This window comes from Pipra filicauda, unplaced genomic scaffold (assembly GCF_003945595.2).
Source record: "Pipra filicauda isolate LSUMZ 115617 unplaced genomic scaffold, ASM394559v2 scaffold277_size1012519_pilon, whole genome shotgun sequence".
Taxonomy (NCBI): domain Eukaryota; kingdom Metazoa; phylum Chordata; class Aves; order Passeriformes; family Pipridae; genus Pipra; species Pipra filicauda.
Genome location: NW_024104395.1, coordinates 503,478 through 520,907, shown reverse-complemented (window position 1 = coordinate 520,907; position 17,430 = coordinate 503,478). Strand labels below are relative to the sequence as shown.

Genomic DNA, 17,430 nt, shown 5'->3' with positions numbered 1-17,430 from the left:
GCTTGGACATGAGGGCAAGAGGAGCGTGTAGGGCCAGAGTCCCGGGAGCAGGTATGTCCAGCAGCAGAAATGTAGATTTTGGAGGAGGTACATGTCCCTCACGTGCTCAGCTGCGGGACTGTGCAGCAGCATGCCAGGGCAGGTGTATGGGCAGAAGCAGGTGAAGAGCTAGCACCCGCCAGGTTCCCATGCAAAGCCTGCCTGTGTTATTTGCCTTTCTTTGAATTGTGTTTTTGCTTGTTTGTTTGTTTTCCTCAGAAAAGATGATGTTTATTTTTCCCAGTACTTGCAGAAACTCTTGTATCTTACCTCTCCCTTCATAGCAGGCAAGAACTGTAATGCATATTTAGGGTTTTTTTGTTTATATGGGTTTTTTTGCTTAGTTTCCACAGGAAAGACAACCCTGTGTAGAAAGATCTGTATTGTATGTGAATTTCTGTGCCCCCGCAGGGCTGAATGCCCACCCCAGCTGGGAGGGCGCAGCGCGACAGGGGACAAGACAGAAGGGAGCACGGAGAGTGTGTAACAGGCGTGGGCCAGCTGAAACCCCCCTAGGTGCCGAAGGGCAGACTCGGAGCTCGTCATCTCCCCGGGGAGATGTTTCCTGCAGGAGCCAGGTGCGCGCACCAAAAGCGGGCGATGCTGCGAGGTCCGGCGGCCGGGGCGGCCGTGCCGGGGCGCCGTGGGGGGCGGAGGGCCGGCGCCCGCCTCCGCGGGGCCGCCCCGCTGCAGTGTCCCGGCAGCCCGGGAGGAGGAGACGGCGGGGCGCGCAGCAGCAGCGGGGCAGCCCCGCCGAGACGTTCGCCGGGCGGGCGGCAGCTCCGCGCCCCGCCGCTCCCGCTCCCGCTGCCTGCGCCCGCGCCCCCGGCCCCATGGCGGGGCCCGCCGCCCCCTGGGCCGCCCTGCTGCTCCTGGCCGCCCTGCTGCCCGCCGCCCTCACAGGTACGCGGGAGCTGCCCGTCCCACTCGTGTCGCTGCCCGGCGGTGTGGGATGGGGAGGTGTGCCCGGCGCGGGGGACTGCTCGGGGCGCTGCGCTGACGGCAGACCCGGGACGCCCGGCGGCGCCGCTCTCTGCTCCCACCCGATCCGGGGACAGGCGCCGCGGCGGCACCGCGGGGTCACCCCGACCGAGCCGGGCCGCCTCTGTTCCCCTGCTCCGCGGCAGAGGCACCTGCCGCTGCCCCCTGTTTGTGCGGGCCCTTCCGCCACTGCCCCGCGCAGACGGGGAGAGAGACCCGAGAGGGGAGGGAGGTTGCAAAGCGGGGCAGGCGCCGGCACCGAGGGGTTACAGGACCCTGGCGGCTCTCGGAGACCGGCCGGGACCCTGCGCGTGTTATCCCGCTACGGCTTGGCTGCACCCGGGGCAGCTGCTGGGCGCAGGGCTGCAGCCTGCAGGGACGCTCGCAAACAACCATGAGCAGAGGGCACCGGAGGGCGGCAGCCTCTCGCTTGCCTTTAGCCCGTTGACGCCTTTTTCCCGCTGGCACCGCGTGCTGGTTCCATCGTCCCGTTTGGGCTCTGCGGAGGAGCCCCGGTTGCGCGGTTAACGGCACTGACACCGGGCAGACCAGCGCTGCAACTCCCCTGGAAGCCAGGAGAAATCCCTCTTTTCTTCGTTCCCGCCGCCAGAGTCCTGTGGATCGGACCCTTTATCAACCTGGGCGACGCTGCCGCTGCTGTCAGAGTTCCCCGGGCTCGCAGTCTCTGGTTTAAGCTGCTCTGAAACTGGGGTTGTGGGGAGCAGTGGCATATCTGCCCCGTCCGTTTCCTCGTGAAAGCAGAGTACGTTCACTGCAGCCCCCGCGGCACCGTTTGCACCGCAGGCAGTGCTGAACCCCGAATCTCCTCAGCTTGTGCCCGCAGGGTTTGCACCAGAGCAGGGGTAAAGACGGTATAGATGGACATACGGAGGGATTACAGCACTCGACTGTATCTGCTGGTGTCACAGTAGCCAGGGAGATAGAGGGACACCTGCTCTCAGGCTCTGGATGTGGTGGCTGTCCCTTCTACAGCCCCGTGCTGTAGTTGCAGGGGAGCCAGCCAAGGACGGTAGCATCTCCCATTCCCTGCTCCCCACCCCGCCCCGCAGCTCTGGGCTGCACAACAGAGCCCAGGACCTCGTGTCACTCGTGGTTCCTGGTGAGTTTTAGTGTGCAGCTAAACAAACTGGAAAGATCTGCTTAACCTGGAACTGATATTTCTCTTCCCATAACTTCCTGTGCCCGTCCAGGTTAAGCCTAGGATCACAGTCGTGGAAGTGGATTTATAATAGCGCTTCTCTGTGGCAGTGGTAAATGGAGGGGAAACTGGATCTCTGGGGCTGCCTGCAGGCAAGTCAGAGGAGAAGGAAGGAAGGGAGTAGGGGAGTTTGTGTTCTGCTAGCGAGGGAAACATCCATAGGAAATGTCATGGTCTCTGAGAAAAAGTATTAGCTGTTGAGGGCGGGCAGGCTCTTGCTTCCCTGACTGTGTAATGTCTAAAGTGATTATTGGGGTTTCTGATACTTCGCTGAAAATTTTGCATGTCTTTCCATATAGTCTTTCCTTGTTTGCAGTCCCACACCAATGTGCTGTAAAAAACAAGCCAATTTCTGAACAAACCCAAATGTCTTGGCGTAGTGTTATGCAGAGCCCTGTGTGCTTCCCAGCTATGGAGCTCTGGAGCACACCAAAACCTGCTGGAGTGGGAATACTGCACTGTTAACCCCAGAGTGGCTGTACAGGACTGAATGTGGGCTGCATGTATGCTCCCTGCCCTTGGTGGTGTGCTGGCCACATTGAGTGGGCACCACTTTCCTTCTCCAATCTAGAGAGTACTTTATAAGCCACCAGACACAAACTGTGCCCTGAACAAGTGCAGTCTCAGGCAGGAGGGCTGGTGGGTTCCAGAGTCCTTTCTCAAGAGGTAAAAGCTATTGCTGAGTGCCTTTGCTGCCCCTGGCCCTGCTTTCTCATCTTCTAGCTCTGTTTGAAATGACCCCTTCCTGCCTGCCTTTCCACCATGTGCTCTGTCTAGGTGACCTGTCGCAAAGCCACTCTGCACTTAGGAGCCTTTGTCCAAGTGCCATGTCTGGGAGACGGGGAGGCTACCTTGGCTCAGCAGAGGGGCTCCAGTGAAGTGAAAAAGCCCTTCAGTTTTTGTCTGCGGAGAGAAAGGAAAGATTTTTCTTTCAGTAAGGATCTGGCACTGAGCTGGTGCTGTTACTGACTCTGTTCTGTTTATCACAGTGGAAAATCAGTGTGAGGCTTGTGCCCAGGCTTGCTGTGGGCTGTCCCTTGGGCCAAAGAAGCATAAGAGAAAAGGGTGCTGTGCAGTAGCCAGCTTAGAGGGCAGATCCCATTTGTGTATTGCCGAGAGATTTGTTGCTTGCTGCCAGATCCCATGTCTGGAAGGATGGATAGTGACTGCAGAAAACAGTCCTCCTGTAGAAACCCACCTGTGTTGCTTAGACAAACAATATTCAAGCACCACCTGTGGCCAGTGGGAGAAATTTGGGAGGAACATTGAAAGGGCTATGCTCGGAGCAAGAGCCTTTTTGACAACAGCACTAACTCTCATTTTCCTTCTTTGTCTAGACTGTCTAACATAAACAGAGAAAGCAGAAGGGTCTCCAAGGAAATTTTCCACTTCACTTAGCTCTAAGGAATGTATCTTCTCAGTTATTTAGGACAGTGCTGTAATGGTCTTAACTGTATAGCTCTGTACCAGCCTCTGGGTGTGTCAGATGTATGAAAGCTCTTGTGCTGTCCAAATCTGTAATTCCAGCTTTTCAGACAGCACACGGACTGATTTTGGCTGTACATATGGTTAAGAAGATGCTTTCAGAAGCTGATCTATGCAGAAAGAAATTAGAGGAGGGCTGAGTAGATCATGCAGCAAGACAAAGACATGCTAGCAGGGGGAATGGGATTTTGTCTGTATTGTCAATGAGTTAATATAGCTCAGACACATTCAGTGCTCACGTGACATATTTCTCATACACGACACTCACATGTGGCTTCTAAGTCTCAAGATAATTTAGTTTGGACTTTATGTCTGCTTCAGGTTGTCTGCCTCTGGCTGCAGGTGTGCTGTTGTCTTCCCATCAATGAAGCACAGCAATATTTCCACCAGGCACAGTTTCTGATGCACATCTGAATCCCATGGTTTGTCTAGCTGGGAGTTATGTCACTCATCTCTCTCTGTCACTGGGAAAGTACTCAGGAGTGTGGCTAAGGTGGCATTTGGATGTGCTGGCATGAGGCATTGCGTCTCTTAAATTTTTACTGCTGCAGCTCAGGTATAATCATGACTGGAACCTTTCCCTGACCAAGGACCTCTAGAGTGAACCAGTGTTTAGCAGCCTGGATGTGATCCCAAAAATGCTAAAACCTGAAGCCAAATCAACCCTTTTTTCCCCCCCTTAGGTTTGAAGTGTCAGGATCTGCTTATCTTGTTTTACTTGAGTTACCTGTCTTCATAAATTAGTATTCCTTAACTCTCCCTTTCTCCTGCCCAAGTGAACCATAGCTAGGTGCATACATGTATCATGGGAACATTTACCATTTGTTGCATTGAGATTTCTGCTGGGAAAGAGGAGGGAGCACAGATGTTAGCTATGCCTCCTGCAGACAACTAATGCACTAAACAGGTGAAGTGGTCACTTCTATGGAGGGAATGACGTGGACATTGATGTGCCACCTTCTTGGGAAGCTCCATGCTGCTATTTTCCCCCCCAAGCTGCAGGTGTATCACACTTTTGTGCAACCTGGAGAGGGCTCTCCCAGCCTTGCAGTCTCTGCACTGTTCACTCAGGCAGATATCAGCACTCTCTGCTGTGTTTTTCTACCCCCAAAATCACCATGTGTCTTTTCTGTTTTAGAGTTCCCTAAAGCAGCAGTGTTTTCACTGGTGTACTGTACCTGCATGATTGCTTTTATTCCTTTGAATGCAGCTGAAATTTAATTCATTTGGAACTATGAGTATTTTCATTATTCCTCAAGATGAGAGACATGGCTTCGCCTCTGCAGTCTGTACCTGTGCCCAGCATGAGAGACAGGGATGAACTGCTGAGTTGTAAGGCAGTGAAATCCAGAAGTGAGCAGCAGATACTGAAGCTGGGGAGATCCTTTCCGTCTGTCTCATGAGGAACCCAAGTATTTTACTTCATGTGTGTTGAGAACTTGCATTTTGACTCTGTTCACACCAACACCATAGTCCCTGAGGACTGGTATGGCTTATGTTTTCAGGGCAGTAGAGGTGTGATGGGTGTCTTGAGGAAATGGGAGGTCGTCTGGAACATCCTTCACTATGCACAACCCAATATAAAGCCTTTGAAATCACGTTTATGTTTTCTTATATGTGTTTGCTATACTGCTGCTTATTCTGCTGCACTGTTGGCTGCAAAACCTACAGTCTGTGTTGAATGTTCACAAACTGCAGTGCCAAAATAAGCACTGCCAAGATCAAGACAGTGGCTTAAATAGCACAAGATTTTAAAAAAACAAGAACTACTGAGATCTTTTGCTTTGCTGTCTGTTCTCTGAGTCTCAGGACACATGTTTCTAAGGTTTCCTCCACACCCTGGATATCTAGGGATTTCGAGGGACAATGTAGTTTAGTCCTGCATCTCCACTGCCTGCCTCTTACCAAAGAGGCATTTAGACCAGTAGGATTTTGCCCTGCCCGTGTACCTGGCTATATGGACTACTGACGCTCTGATCCCAGCTCTCACTTTTGTTCTTACTTAAGGCACCAGCAGCATTTGCCTGCAGTACATCCAATGAATAGTTGGATTTATTTCCTTTGGGTAATGTACAAGCACTCGGAAAGTGTCCTGTTTCCCTGGTTCCTCTTTAAACTTCAGACCAACTTGTAATGAAAAGGAACTTTTTCCACAGTGGACCACATGGTTAAGTGCTTAACTACCATACCGGTAGCAGAGTTAACAAGAGCAACATCAGTGTTTACACAGTGTTTCCTTCATTGAGTGCTCTTCATTTGCCTGGGGAGACCAGAGATTTTACTGACAGCTCATGTGCTTCTGGTCTCCAGCAAGACCTGTGCAGGCGGCTGAGCTCCCTCCACCTCCTTCATCCTTGAGGGGGTCCTGGTACTCACCTCTCTCCAGACCTCTTGTCCCATGTCTTGCCCTCCTAAGGCACATGGCTTCTGCGTCACGTAACTCTACAGATGCCAGTTCCTCCTCCCCAGTTCCCTGGAACTGATGTTTGGGATGTAATATAAGATCTTCTCCTCAGAGTTTCTGCAAACGTATCTTTAAACTTCAGCATGTTTTGTACTGCTCACAGCATTTTCAGGATGGTTAAAATCTCTCTGGGTTAAATTGTACATTTCTCAAGCAGCAGTCACTACACCTCACTCTTGTGGAACTTGTAACCTCTGGCCCGCTGTTAGCTCTTCATAAATTACGTCTGTGTGGTGGGATGCAGCAGCTTTTCCCGCGTGCCAAGTTGGGTTGTGTACCCTGACTGTGTTATGTCCCTGTGCTGTGACCAGAGCTGAGCACTCTTCAGTGCCTCTGAAATCAGCCAGCATGTGTGTCACCTTTTCGGTGTAGGTGCTTGCATTTGGCAGGTCTATATTTAAAGCAAATAGTCCCAAGCAATAGAGATGCAAGAAAAGGTGGAAGAAAGACACAAGTCATGTAGAATTTGTGTACTCTAAACAGAGAGCTTTTGCTAAGCAAAGAGAAATTGTTAGTTACATCAGATGAAATACTGAAATCCCATGGTAAGGAAGGCAGTCCAAGATTCTCTTCATCCTGGAAGAAAACATAAAAGGTACATCCAGATTTAACTATGTACATGTTAAAAAGTGGTCTGGAGAAGTGTGCATTTTAAATCACCCCTCTTTAGTGAGTAACTCAGTCATCAAATCAGTTCTTCATTAAACAGAGCAAATTACTCTTTGAGGACTGTGGAGTGTGTTCATATTTCACTGTTCCAGTGCAGCTATTTCACTATTACATAGTTATTAAGTCCTCTTGGGCATCTTACAACAGTTCTGGTTCCAGCAAATCTTTCCGACCGTTGTATTCGTCTGGCGTTAAACTGATTATTTTTCCACTGGAGGAGTCAGTCATTCTTAATATATACATCTGCTGTAAAATAAGAGGCAGCTCTTTAAATGGTTATTTGTCATCATGTTTACTGTATTGGTGACTGCAATACTTTGGTTGAAACTTTTTATGGGAAAAAGTGCAGGACTACTGGAGCTGGAATGCTGATGTTTCTTGGTCTTTAAAAAGAAGACAGGAATAAGAGAAATTGAATAGTCAACATAATTTGTTTTGGTATTCTGTTATGAGGTGCTTAATCCCTTCTTTCAGAATGGCGTTCTTGGAAGGTACAGAAGGGCTTAGTTGGTAACAGGGAATGACTACTGAGTTTGCCTTAAAATTCTTGCAATGGAAAGCAGCAGATGTAACTGACAAAAGGTGCTGCCATGGCTGGAGGCTCATGATACCCAGTGACCAGCCTGAGCCCTGCCACCTGACTGGCCAGCCCTTGCAGAGCCTCTGGATGCTCCTGCTGCCGAGGGAGAGGAGTGCGGGAGCAGCACCCAGTGCTCACCCCTACCACCTCTCTGGCAGCCTGAGAAATAGCCAGGCCTTGTGTCCTCAGCCTTGGGAAACCAGTGTTTAATTTTACCTTTGCTGCTGAGATCTTGGGGCAGCTCTGAGAGCACTGCAGGATTCAGGCTGTAGCCAGATAGATGGAGAGCTGGATTTAGATGCTGTTACTCCTGCTGGATAGTGTCTTGCTTCACATGGCAGCCCTGCTGAAATACCTAACGGCATCAGAATCTAGTCCTGCATGAGCAATTGAGCTGCACTTTCACACAGCCTGCATGTCTTTCCCTTTCATCACCTTTTGAAGCCATGCCGAGTTTGGTGACATAATTGTGTGGTCTGCAGCATCAGATACATTGCAGATGACCCTGCAGCTCATGCACCAAGAGGCTGTAGCAGTGCGAAGCTGACAGCGATCTGGTGACTTGGCTGAAGGCTTGCTGCACTTTGCAGGAGTGAGTGCTCTGGGTTATGTGTTTGCAGCCTAACTATCTGTGTCAGCTAAGCTTTGCGTCAGCCTCTGTCCCAGCTGTGCTATTGGTTTGATGTTTCTGGTCTCCCAAAGCAGAGGTACTATAAACGATTTAAAAACAAATGGGAGTGATGGAAAGGCTCCACTTGGCTTGGTTGGACTGAGTCTTCAAGCTGATTTCAAGTTACATATATCTTTTATGTATGTATTTGATAAGTGTCTGAAGTCATATTACTGGGGAGGACTGTGGATCACAAGGCCTGGTTTCGTTCATGGGTCTGAGACAGACTTGCAAAGTGACATCTCACCTTTCCCAAGCTCCATTGGGCATTTTAAAAATTAGTTGAATGTGTTTTCCATGCTGTCATGCTGAAGAACTGCCCAACCTAAGCCACTGCTCTCTTCTACTTAAAATTTTCCAAATAAGAAGTAATGACTGATATCTTCTGTCAGTTGCCCAAAGCTGAATGTATACAGATGCAATATTGCTGTCTTTCCAAAGAAAAAAGGCCAACAGAAAATGAAATAAAACAGAAAAAAAAGCTCTTCTGAGATGACACAGCAACAGTATTGAAAACCTAGAAAGTCTAAACCTTTAACAGAAATATTAGCAAGGCAAATTTTCATGTTAGATGTGTATAGTAATGTACTTTTTTGTTTGCAATGTGATGATTGCTGTGCTAGGGCATTGAGTTCCTGTTCTTCGCTCTTGACTCTTGACTCTTGACTCTTCTGACTTGACTGTAAGTTAAGTCAGTCCTCCAAGAGCATGAGTAGATGCTTAAATGGGAGGCAGGGGTCTGACCGCTCAGCAGGCAAACTGTGTACGTTTTCATGAAAGCCCTTCCTGTTCAGGTCAGAACTGCTGGGTTTCAGTTGCTGAGTGCAAGTTTATTGCCACAAGATGTCTGAGACCATACATGCTCCTCATCTGCCCTCCTAGCAGGTCCCAGTGCCATGCATCTTGGAAGTGCCAATTGCTGAGGGCCAGACACCTCTGCAAACAGTCATTACCCTCAGGGAGGGATGAGTGGTATGAGACATTGTGGAATTCTGGTCATGTTTGGTATAATGCTATGCAGGTTGGGCTGGAAACCTGCAGCTGATGATGTCACATGGGGATGAGTGTGAAACCTTGGAAGTATAGAAGTAGATTTCAGACCACCTCTTTAGCAAAGTTAAAAGAGAAATGGCTTTGCATTGACTTAAGTCTTTCCTTGTGGTGGTGACAAACCAGTTGTCCCACATTGTGCTAGCACAGGGCAGTCACAGGCAGGCTGGTGTGGGCACAGCCGTGCCTTGACAGCGGTGCAATGGGAGTGTGTCTGGGATGGAATGGTGTCCACACTCCTAGTTGGGAGTGGAGGAAAGGAACCATCCATGTATATGTTGATGGAGGAAAGGGAGAAGGAAATAAAAGAGAAAACAAGATTTTTTTCTGACACCAGCAGGAAGAGAGGAAGGATTCACCTTCATGGAGAATGAAGTGAGAGCTCAGATAACTGATGGACCTCAGGGTCCGGTGGAGGTAAGCATCAGAGAGTCTGATGAGTTAATATGGATGTTTCTGAAAGAAGGTAGTATGCCTGAAGAGAGGGGGTATTATTTATAATTGCAGTAAGGGTGGCAGAAACAGACCCTATGAATCCAAGCATAGGAACCTCCATGAAATTAGACATATGTGAAAGGAACCATTTGGCTTTTTGCAAATATATATTTTTGCTGCTTGTGCTGTATAAATATATTTTTAAAAATCTCAAAATTTTGTTATAGTTACAAGCAATCCCTATAAAAACTGAGAAAGCAAATAGTGAAACTGAAATGTTCTGTAGGAGCTTTTGAGTAATTTGGGACCCTTTCGTATGGCAAGAAATCACTGTGTTTCAGGAAGCTTTGCGGCTTTAACAAAATGTTTATGATACTTCATGGTAGCAGATAGCCATCCCAGAAAATGGTAGCAAGTTGCTTAAACTACTTGTAAAATGGTGCAAATTTTTTTGCCTTGGTCCAAGTAGCCAACCTTGGTTTGAGAGATCCAAACTAGGAATTTGTCTCTGCTGTCACTGCAGGGCTGCTTCCCCAGCACTGATCACACAGCACACCCAGATCCAGGCTGCCCATAACTCTGATGAGTAACATTTCCTTACATGCCATGCAGATCTAGCCAAAGCTCCATGACAGTAGAAGATATTAGTACCATAGAACTAAGGATTGGTTTTCATCAAGAGCTTGTTGTAGGGTTGAGGAGAGGGGGAATTATTGTTTGTCACCACCTCATTGTAGGTCACCAGTGTTGGTGATGGGTGGTTCAGAGCTCACAAGCAAAGTGGGAAATGCCGGGTAGATGTTTTGGTATTTGAAAGCTTCACTCCTCTAAACTGCACCAGCACCAGCTTAGTGTCAGAGGGTCACTTGGCAGCAGTCAGCGAGAGTACACCTTTTCACTCCATCCCTCCTTCCAAATCTCCTACTTTGGGTGTTCAAACAGTTATTCATACATGAATAACATAAAATAGGAGTCCACGTACATTGGTAACGTATGGCTCTAGCACTCTGCTAGCTGTGGCATGTTAAAGATTCTGGAAGTCCTTCCTGAGACTTGCTCTCCTGATTTTTGCAGAGGCTTTGTTAACCTGAAGAGTTGATTTTCTTCCCCAGAGGTTCTTCTTGCTGTATATCCCGCTGGTCAGGGACATTCTGTGCTGTGTGGGGAGAAGCCACAAGTTTTGCACCTCAGCATTGGAGACCAAAACATCAGTTGCTTTGTAGATATGTGTATTTTCAGTTCTAGATATCCCTGGGCTAAACCAAGGAAGATGACATAGATTCTCTTTTACAAATCTGCAGAGCTGTGAGTGCATCTTCAGTGTGAGTGCTTATGTTCAGATGCTCTTCAAGGGTACTAATTGGGTAAAATCTTTGCCAACTATCTGAGCTAGTAGTCGACAAACCACAGTGTGGTGAATTCAGGTGGCTGCTGCCATGTGTCTCAGTCATGTCTGCTCAGCTATGAAAGAACTATCTATAATGTGTAAAACAGCCCAGGGCTTTGCATGAAGGCATTGCTCTGAATATGGCTGCAGAAGGTTACTTTTTGGAAGCGAAATGAAAAAAGAAAGTCATTTATCAGTAATGAAGATCTGTGCCTATCTGAGCCCAACCTAATGCAGAGCTCCTAAGAATAGCAATAGTACTATTCTGGCCATTTCCTTAGCATGCACTTTACCTAGTATGTGTGAGTTTTGCACTTCAGGAGCCTTGGAGTGTGTACCACCAGCTTCCCTTTTAGGGTACAAAGCTACGTATATACTTTTTGAAAGATATTTTACAATAAATAATGTGGAATAAAGTTATTTAGAAGAATCAGGACTAGTATGATTTCAAGACATGAATTGTGAACAGTTTTATATTATAGGTAGATAAATAACATCTTAGTGGTTTTATTTGCATTTTCCATGGAGAGGAAGAAACAAAGACACTGTTATTTTAGGATGTACATTTTCCAATGTACATCTCTGTGAAGAAACTTAATCTTTGAGAGTTATTAATGAAAGAGCAGAGGTTAATATTGAGCCTGTGTTTTGTTCTCAGCAAACCTTTACCTTGGGAAACTAACTTTTCTGATTTATGAAAGGTTTGCAATGTGAAATAAAAATTAAGTGTTTTAACTTTTTTTTCCCTTCAATTCACGATGAAGCCTGAATTCCTACTCTCTGACTTTGTGCGTCTGAGGCATTTTTGGCAGTTTCTAGTGGAAATTTGAACGTGCACTTCAACTAGAGATGGAATGGAAAGACTTTACATAAACATGTGAATCTCCAGTAGATTAAAAAATCTGTGCTACTTTACCAGCTAAGGGAGAAAATTTAGATATATTGAGCTGGTTTTAAAAAGACGTGTTAACCAACCTCCCCTCAGGCAAGTATGATGCTTGAGGATGATTTTGATGAAGTCTGTGATATGCATAAAACAATGAACTAAAAGCAGAGCCACAACATCCAGACTGCCAACACTCTGAATTCAAACCCAATCTTCATTTCAGAAATACCTTACTGATCATCTTTCCCCCCCCCTAGGTATCTAAATAACAGTTGAAGCCGTGAGTTTTTTACTAGTTGTGGCTTGGTTATCACTTGTTGCTGTGTCCACAAATGACTGATGTAATCCATTTGCTGACTGTTAAAGCACCCAAGACAGGTTTTTCAGAGCAGGGATGTAAAGGTGAAGGTGTCTGAGAGTTGTCAGTTTCCTCCCACAACCCATCACAAACCAATACAGAGTAAGCTATCATTTCTCTCCAGCTTTGAGGATGAAGGTCCAGCAGCCAATAGTTGAGAGAAGTTTGGATGGAAATTGGGTGTTTGAATAGGAGTATTTAATTAAAAATAAAATTCTCATATAAAGTGAATAATATGAACTAAGCATGTGAAGCTTTGTGCCTTCTGGATGTGGGTAACCACTGTGTGGTGAGGTTGGAGTGAAGGCTAGTGCGGAAAGAGAACTATGCTGCCTGCTGTGACTTTCCATAGGCTTAGACCATATCTCCCATCAGGAAAATGATACACAACATTTTCTTCAGCCTTTGAGTGAGCAGGGCCTCGCTCTTCACTTGACTGCTTCTGTAACATGCCACTGACTTTCATAAGATTCCACTGATGTAAAAGGCGAGCAATGGAGTGAAGATTTAGGTTCACAAGAAGTAATCCAGGTGCACAGAATAAAGATGCCGCCACGGTTTAGTTAGCCTCCTAACGAGCAGTGCAATTTTAGTAGGTGTGTTTTCCTTACCGGAGACCTATGGCCATACCTGTGGGAAGCAGGACAGAGGTTGGCTCACAGAAGCCCATGCTCTTGCTCTGTCTTGTGTCCCCTGCCAACCCACTTCAAAGCTCGCTCAGGCTGTGGGGAGGGGAGCAATGGTGGAGGGGATGCATGACAGCCTAGAAACAATACTCACTCTTTTTTTACTACTTCACCTGTGGGCATCCTTTGAAGTTCAGCTAGGAGGGAATAAGCTGGCTCATCTGTAAGCCTGCATGGAGGTGAGAATAAGTATAGGTAGGCTGCAGAACCAGGATCCGTGTCCAGTCTGGGCAGAGTGGCATTGTGCAAGTTCCATGCTGGTGTCAGTGCTGGAGAGAAGGACATTTGTGGGCCTGTAATCCTGTACAGCTGGGTCATTCTTCCCACCTAGCTGTACCTGTGTGGACATCAGCTCTGGGTGGAGAAGTATTAGTTTCATGTTCAACTTAAAAAAAGCTCTGCATATCATGCCTCTTGTGGAAATCTCTAAAGAAAACATTTCCTTAGTGGCAGCTTCTCAGTATATGAGCGCGCCACTGAGATTAAGTCAGTCTGAGCAAATATTTTGTCTTATTCCACGTTTTCATGAAACCATCAGAAATTTCAGTTAAATGGAGCAGTGCTAGCAGCTGATGTAATTTCTTCCTATTGCCATGGTGGATTTTACCATGTGCATTTGCACCAGGGGTCAATTCTTTCTTGTAGAAACACATGTATATTAGAAACACGTTATATAGAAATACATTATATAGAAACACATTATATCTCAGAAGTGTCTACTCGCAGTGTGGAAGTCGGTGTACTTTATGAGAGGGATAATATCCATCCTGGTGCAAGCTTTGTATTATCTTCATGACTTCTGTTGTTGTAGATAAAATTGCCAAGTTTTAAGAGGAGAATGAAACTGTTGCTGCTCATGTGGCTTGTGCAGCCAAAATCCATATGGCTCCTGCAGCCAAAATCCTGCCTGGGTTCCAAGGGGCACTTACAGTATCTCCACACCCCTGACAGTCTTCAAAATGTTTGAGGGACAAGCAGACTGGGGTAGTGGAGAGCAAAGGGGAGCCCTGCTTTCCAGGACCTTGCAGTGGAAGGGCCTGTTGAAACCCATGAGTTTACCCTGGGCACCTGTGACACATGGATGCATGGGTGCCCTTAGGTCTGCCCTGAAGAGCCAGGGAGTTGCTCAGGGGGATCCTGCTGCCTTGTGAATCTCTCAGGGGATATTTCTTCTCCTACTTTCTCCTGCACTTAGAGAAAGCAATGTGAACTGGGCTTAAAGCGTAGTTCTCTACGGTAGGGAGAGTGTTATTACCTCTTGTGACACCAACAAGCTGATTTGACATTGATTAAAGAGTGCATCCAGGGCCAATGCTGTTAAAGGCCCCAGGCTTTGTAGTGGTGGCTGTGAGGAGAGTGTGAGGATGGCACATGCATGCAGGTGGAAGTCAGGGATGTCCCAGGGAAAACGTGACTTTCAAATATTCAGAACTATGTGGTAGGTTTCTCTTCTGTTCTGTCCACCTCTTCAATGGACAGTGTATTTTCTATAGCTGTTTTGACAGCAAAAATATACATAAAAAAGCAGTAGGAGTCAGGTGTCCCTTACTTTAAAGAGGAGAGTAACCAAAATTGTAGGACTCTTAGCTTTGTGGCAATGCTATGTTTGCTCTTTACTTTCCTAACGTGGTTTTGAGGTAATATATGTGCTTCATCTTAGACTGTCAGAAAGACAAAAGTTACCTCAATTTAGAGTAAAAAAAGAACATGAATATGGATGCAAGAACAAATTGGAGGTGAAAAGGATGTGATGGCTACAGTCATGAACACAGTGTGGAAAGACACATTCTTTGAAGGGGTGTGTTGTATTCCATACAGTGTCTTGCCATGGCAGGAGTTGCTTGCTGTGGGTTCATGTTCTGATTTTCTCAGGCAGGTTTCTTTCCACTTACTGAACTTCTGACTAAAGCTAGAGAGCAGTCTGTACAAGGATTATGTAGAGGAAAACAATCTCGGTTTTAACTTTATCCTGTATTTTTGTTGTGTTTGTGATTGCAGTCAGATTAAATTCAGAGGGCACAACTTAAAGCGCCCTTAGTCTCTGATTTATCTCTGAAACAGGGCTTAAGATGTTGTAAGTTGATATTTGTGCTATTTCTGCAATTGAATATCCACTGAAGCCAAGAAATGTGGGTTTCTTGTGCACTACGAAGAGTCTGAGTGTCACAGGAGCTACCAGCTGAGACAACCAGGAGTCCTGTGAGGTAGTACAGTGTCAGCAGGGGAAAAGCACTAATATCCCCTCTATCCTGAGGATGACGGGTTGAAGGCATATGCACAGAATTGTTTGGAATCAGTGGCTTTATTAGGTCCATTGACACCTCACACCATGCCTCTTTGTTGATGTAAAAGAAATAGATGAGCTTTACTATAAACTTGATTTTCTGTAAAATCAGTAAGTTCCCATTCTTGCAAACCAAATTTCCAGTGACAGGCATGATAAAGTCAAGTTTCCCACTGAAGCCAGGAAGCTTTGGGTCAAATTGAAGTACCACGGAGGTCGAGTCCCTCCTTACACCCTTCCATTTTTAAGCTTGGAATAGGTTAGGCTTGAAGTCAGTAAACGAAGATTAAGAGGCTACCTGTATATACACTTGAAACTTACTCAAATATTATAGATTTGACTTTTATTTGTTACAAAAAACCTAAAGACTGGAAGCCTTATTCTGCTGATGATACCACCTAATCCAGCTGTGCTCTTGTCCTCTGTTTTCTGGACTCTGAAGGAACAGCTGGAGTCAGAATTGTGGCTCTGTCCTGCATAGAAAGGAAAATCATTATGTTGTCAGTCGTTTTCACAGTATCTCTGGCTGATACAGTTGAACCATGTCAAAGAGAACAATCCCCCAGAAACAAAATTATTTCCACCAGATGAAGAACTTCAAATACTTCAAATGTAAGCAAGCTAATACTATCAGGACCTTGAAAGATGCATCAAAGAGAATCCCAAAGAGAAACAGAGTAATATCAATGTGAGTTAGTATTAGACAGCCAGGTGGAGACGTATCTAGACAAAGGGATAGTTTGAGTAGCAGATTTAAAAGGACTTTTCCAATGCTGCTTTTGGAATAGCTGGTTTTAAAAACACTTCCGAACTGGGTCTGCCAGATGTTCGGCTTTTTCCATTTTTTTGCTTATTAGGGAGTGGGGAGTAGTTGAAGTTTTTATGACATACAAAGTACATTCTTCATTAAACGTTGCTTCCTTTTCTCTTAGCAACTGAAGATTTTATTTTAGAGGGGTTATAGCCTTACATACCATACCTGATTTTACAGTCTATGCTATATCCATCCATATCCATCTCACTGCCTTATGCTTGGAAGCTTTCAGGAGGCCTGCTACTGGAATGGGTTTCATGTTTTACTCTCCCAGAAGTAGCTGCTGAGCTGAGCAGTGGGCTGTAGTTCTCCAGGAACTAAAACAGTGGCTTGATGTAAACCATGTGTTTTGCAGCCTGGACCATGCATGTTATGTGGGTGGCAACAAGGAGCCCCAAGGGCTGAGCTGTGCAGCCAGGAGAGCTCACAAACCACCTTCTTAATTCTTCTGGACTATTGGGGTTTTTTGTCTTTTTCTCGTTGTGAAGGCTCCATGTGTATGCTTATTACTAAAATATCTTTATTATTATATATATATCTCATTTTTCACAAATTTTAGTGTTAAAAAGCCTTAAACAGTAGAAAATCAATAAAGTCCAGATTAAAGTTGCAGTTTTGTCCCTGTGGCAGTGCTAGAGTATGCCCCAGAGGAACTGGGAATGCTGAATCCTCTGCCTGTATTAGAGGGAGCAATACACACAGAGCTCATGGAAGGCTGTTCATATGGTTGGTAAGTTAAGCAAAAAGTCAGTTGAGGGTAAATGTTAAATTGTTGTTATGATTTATGGACCAGCTACCAGGCTCTTTTTCATGGTCTGGAATAGTATTTGGAATGCTTTTTGCTACCAGATACTATCATAGTAAAAGTATGTACATAGATCAGTTTGGATGCGTCAGGAAAGGCAGGGATGAAGCTGTTGTTGGTACAGATGCTGTGGCATCCCACAGAGCCGTACTGCTCTTGGTGTTCTGCCTTGTAAAACCCCTGGTCAAGCCACGAGCTGCCCTCCAAGCTTAATGATGTTGAGCTGTTAGAAAAACATCTTGGTTTAGGGCATGTGTTTGATAATGGAGAGATGATGCTTGCAGAGGAGGACACAGACTAGTTATGACTTTGAACATGATTGCTCTGCCATGTATGCAATGAATGGAGGTAATGTCCAGGGTCAGGATAGGAGAAGGGGATCTGAATGGGAAAGTATTTTGAATTACACTTGTTATGACTCCTTTATCCTCCTGCTCTCATAGCATAAGTGCTTCTTAGTCACCCAGCTCAGCCTGGGGGTGGTCAGAAATGGTCAGGGCAACCCCATACCTTTGCCAGCTGTTTTCACATGCTCTGTCTCCACAAGGAACCCCCAAAGCTGTTGTCAGTCCAATATCACCTTTTCTCCAACTCTCTGCGGAGGCAGGTGCTCCACAA

General features: G+C 46.2%; 1 protein-coding gene across 5 annotated transcripts in view; it reads left to right on the top strand.

Annotated features, from left to right (window-relative positions):
• Positions 1-894: 894 nt before the first annotated feature.
• The window catches only part of FNDC1 (fibronectin type III domain containing 1), a 63,602-nt gene continuing 47,066 nt past the window's right edge, over positions 895-17,430 (top strand). For 3 of the 5 annotated variants that reach the window (XM_039382619.1, XM_039382618.1, XM_039382615.1), the window contains exon 1: positions 895-942. The gene's annotated coding sequence lies outside the window, so the exon portion shown is untranslated. Of the gene's footprint in view, positions 943-1,676; positions 1,784-9,293; positions 9,575-17,430 lie in introns of those variants that run through there. The other 2 variants (XM_039382617.1, XM_039382616.1) reach the window with 2 other exon arrangements.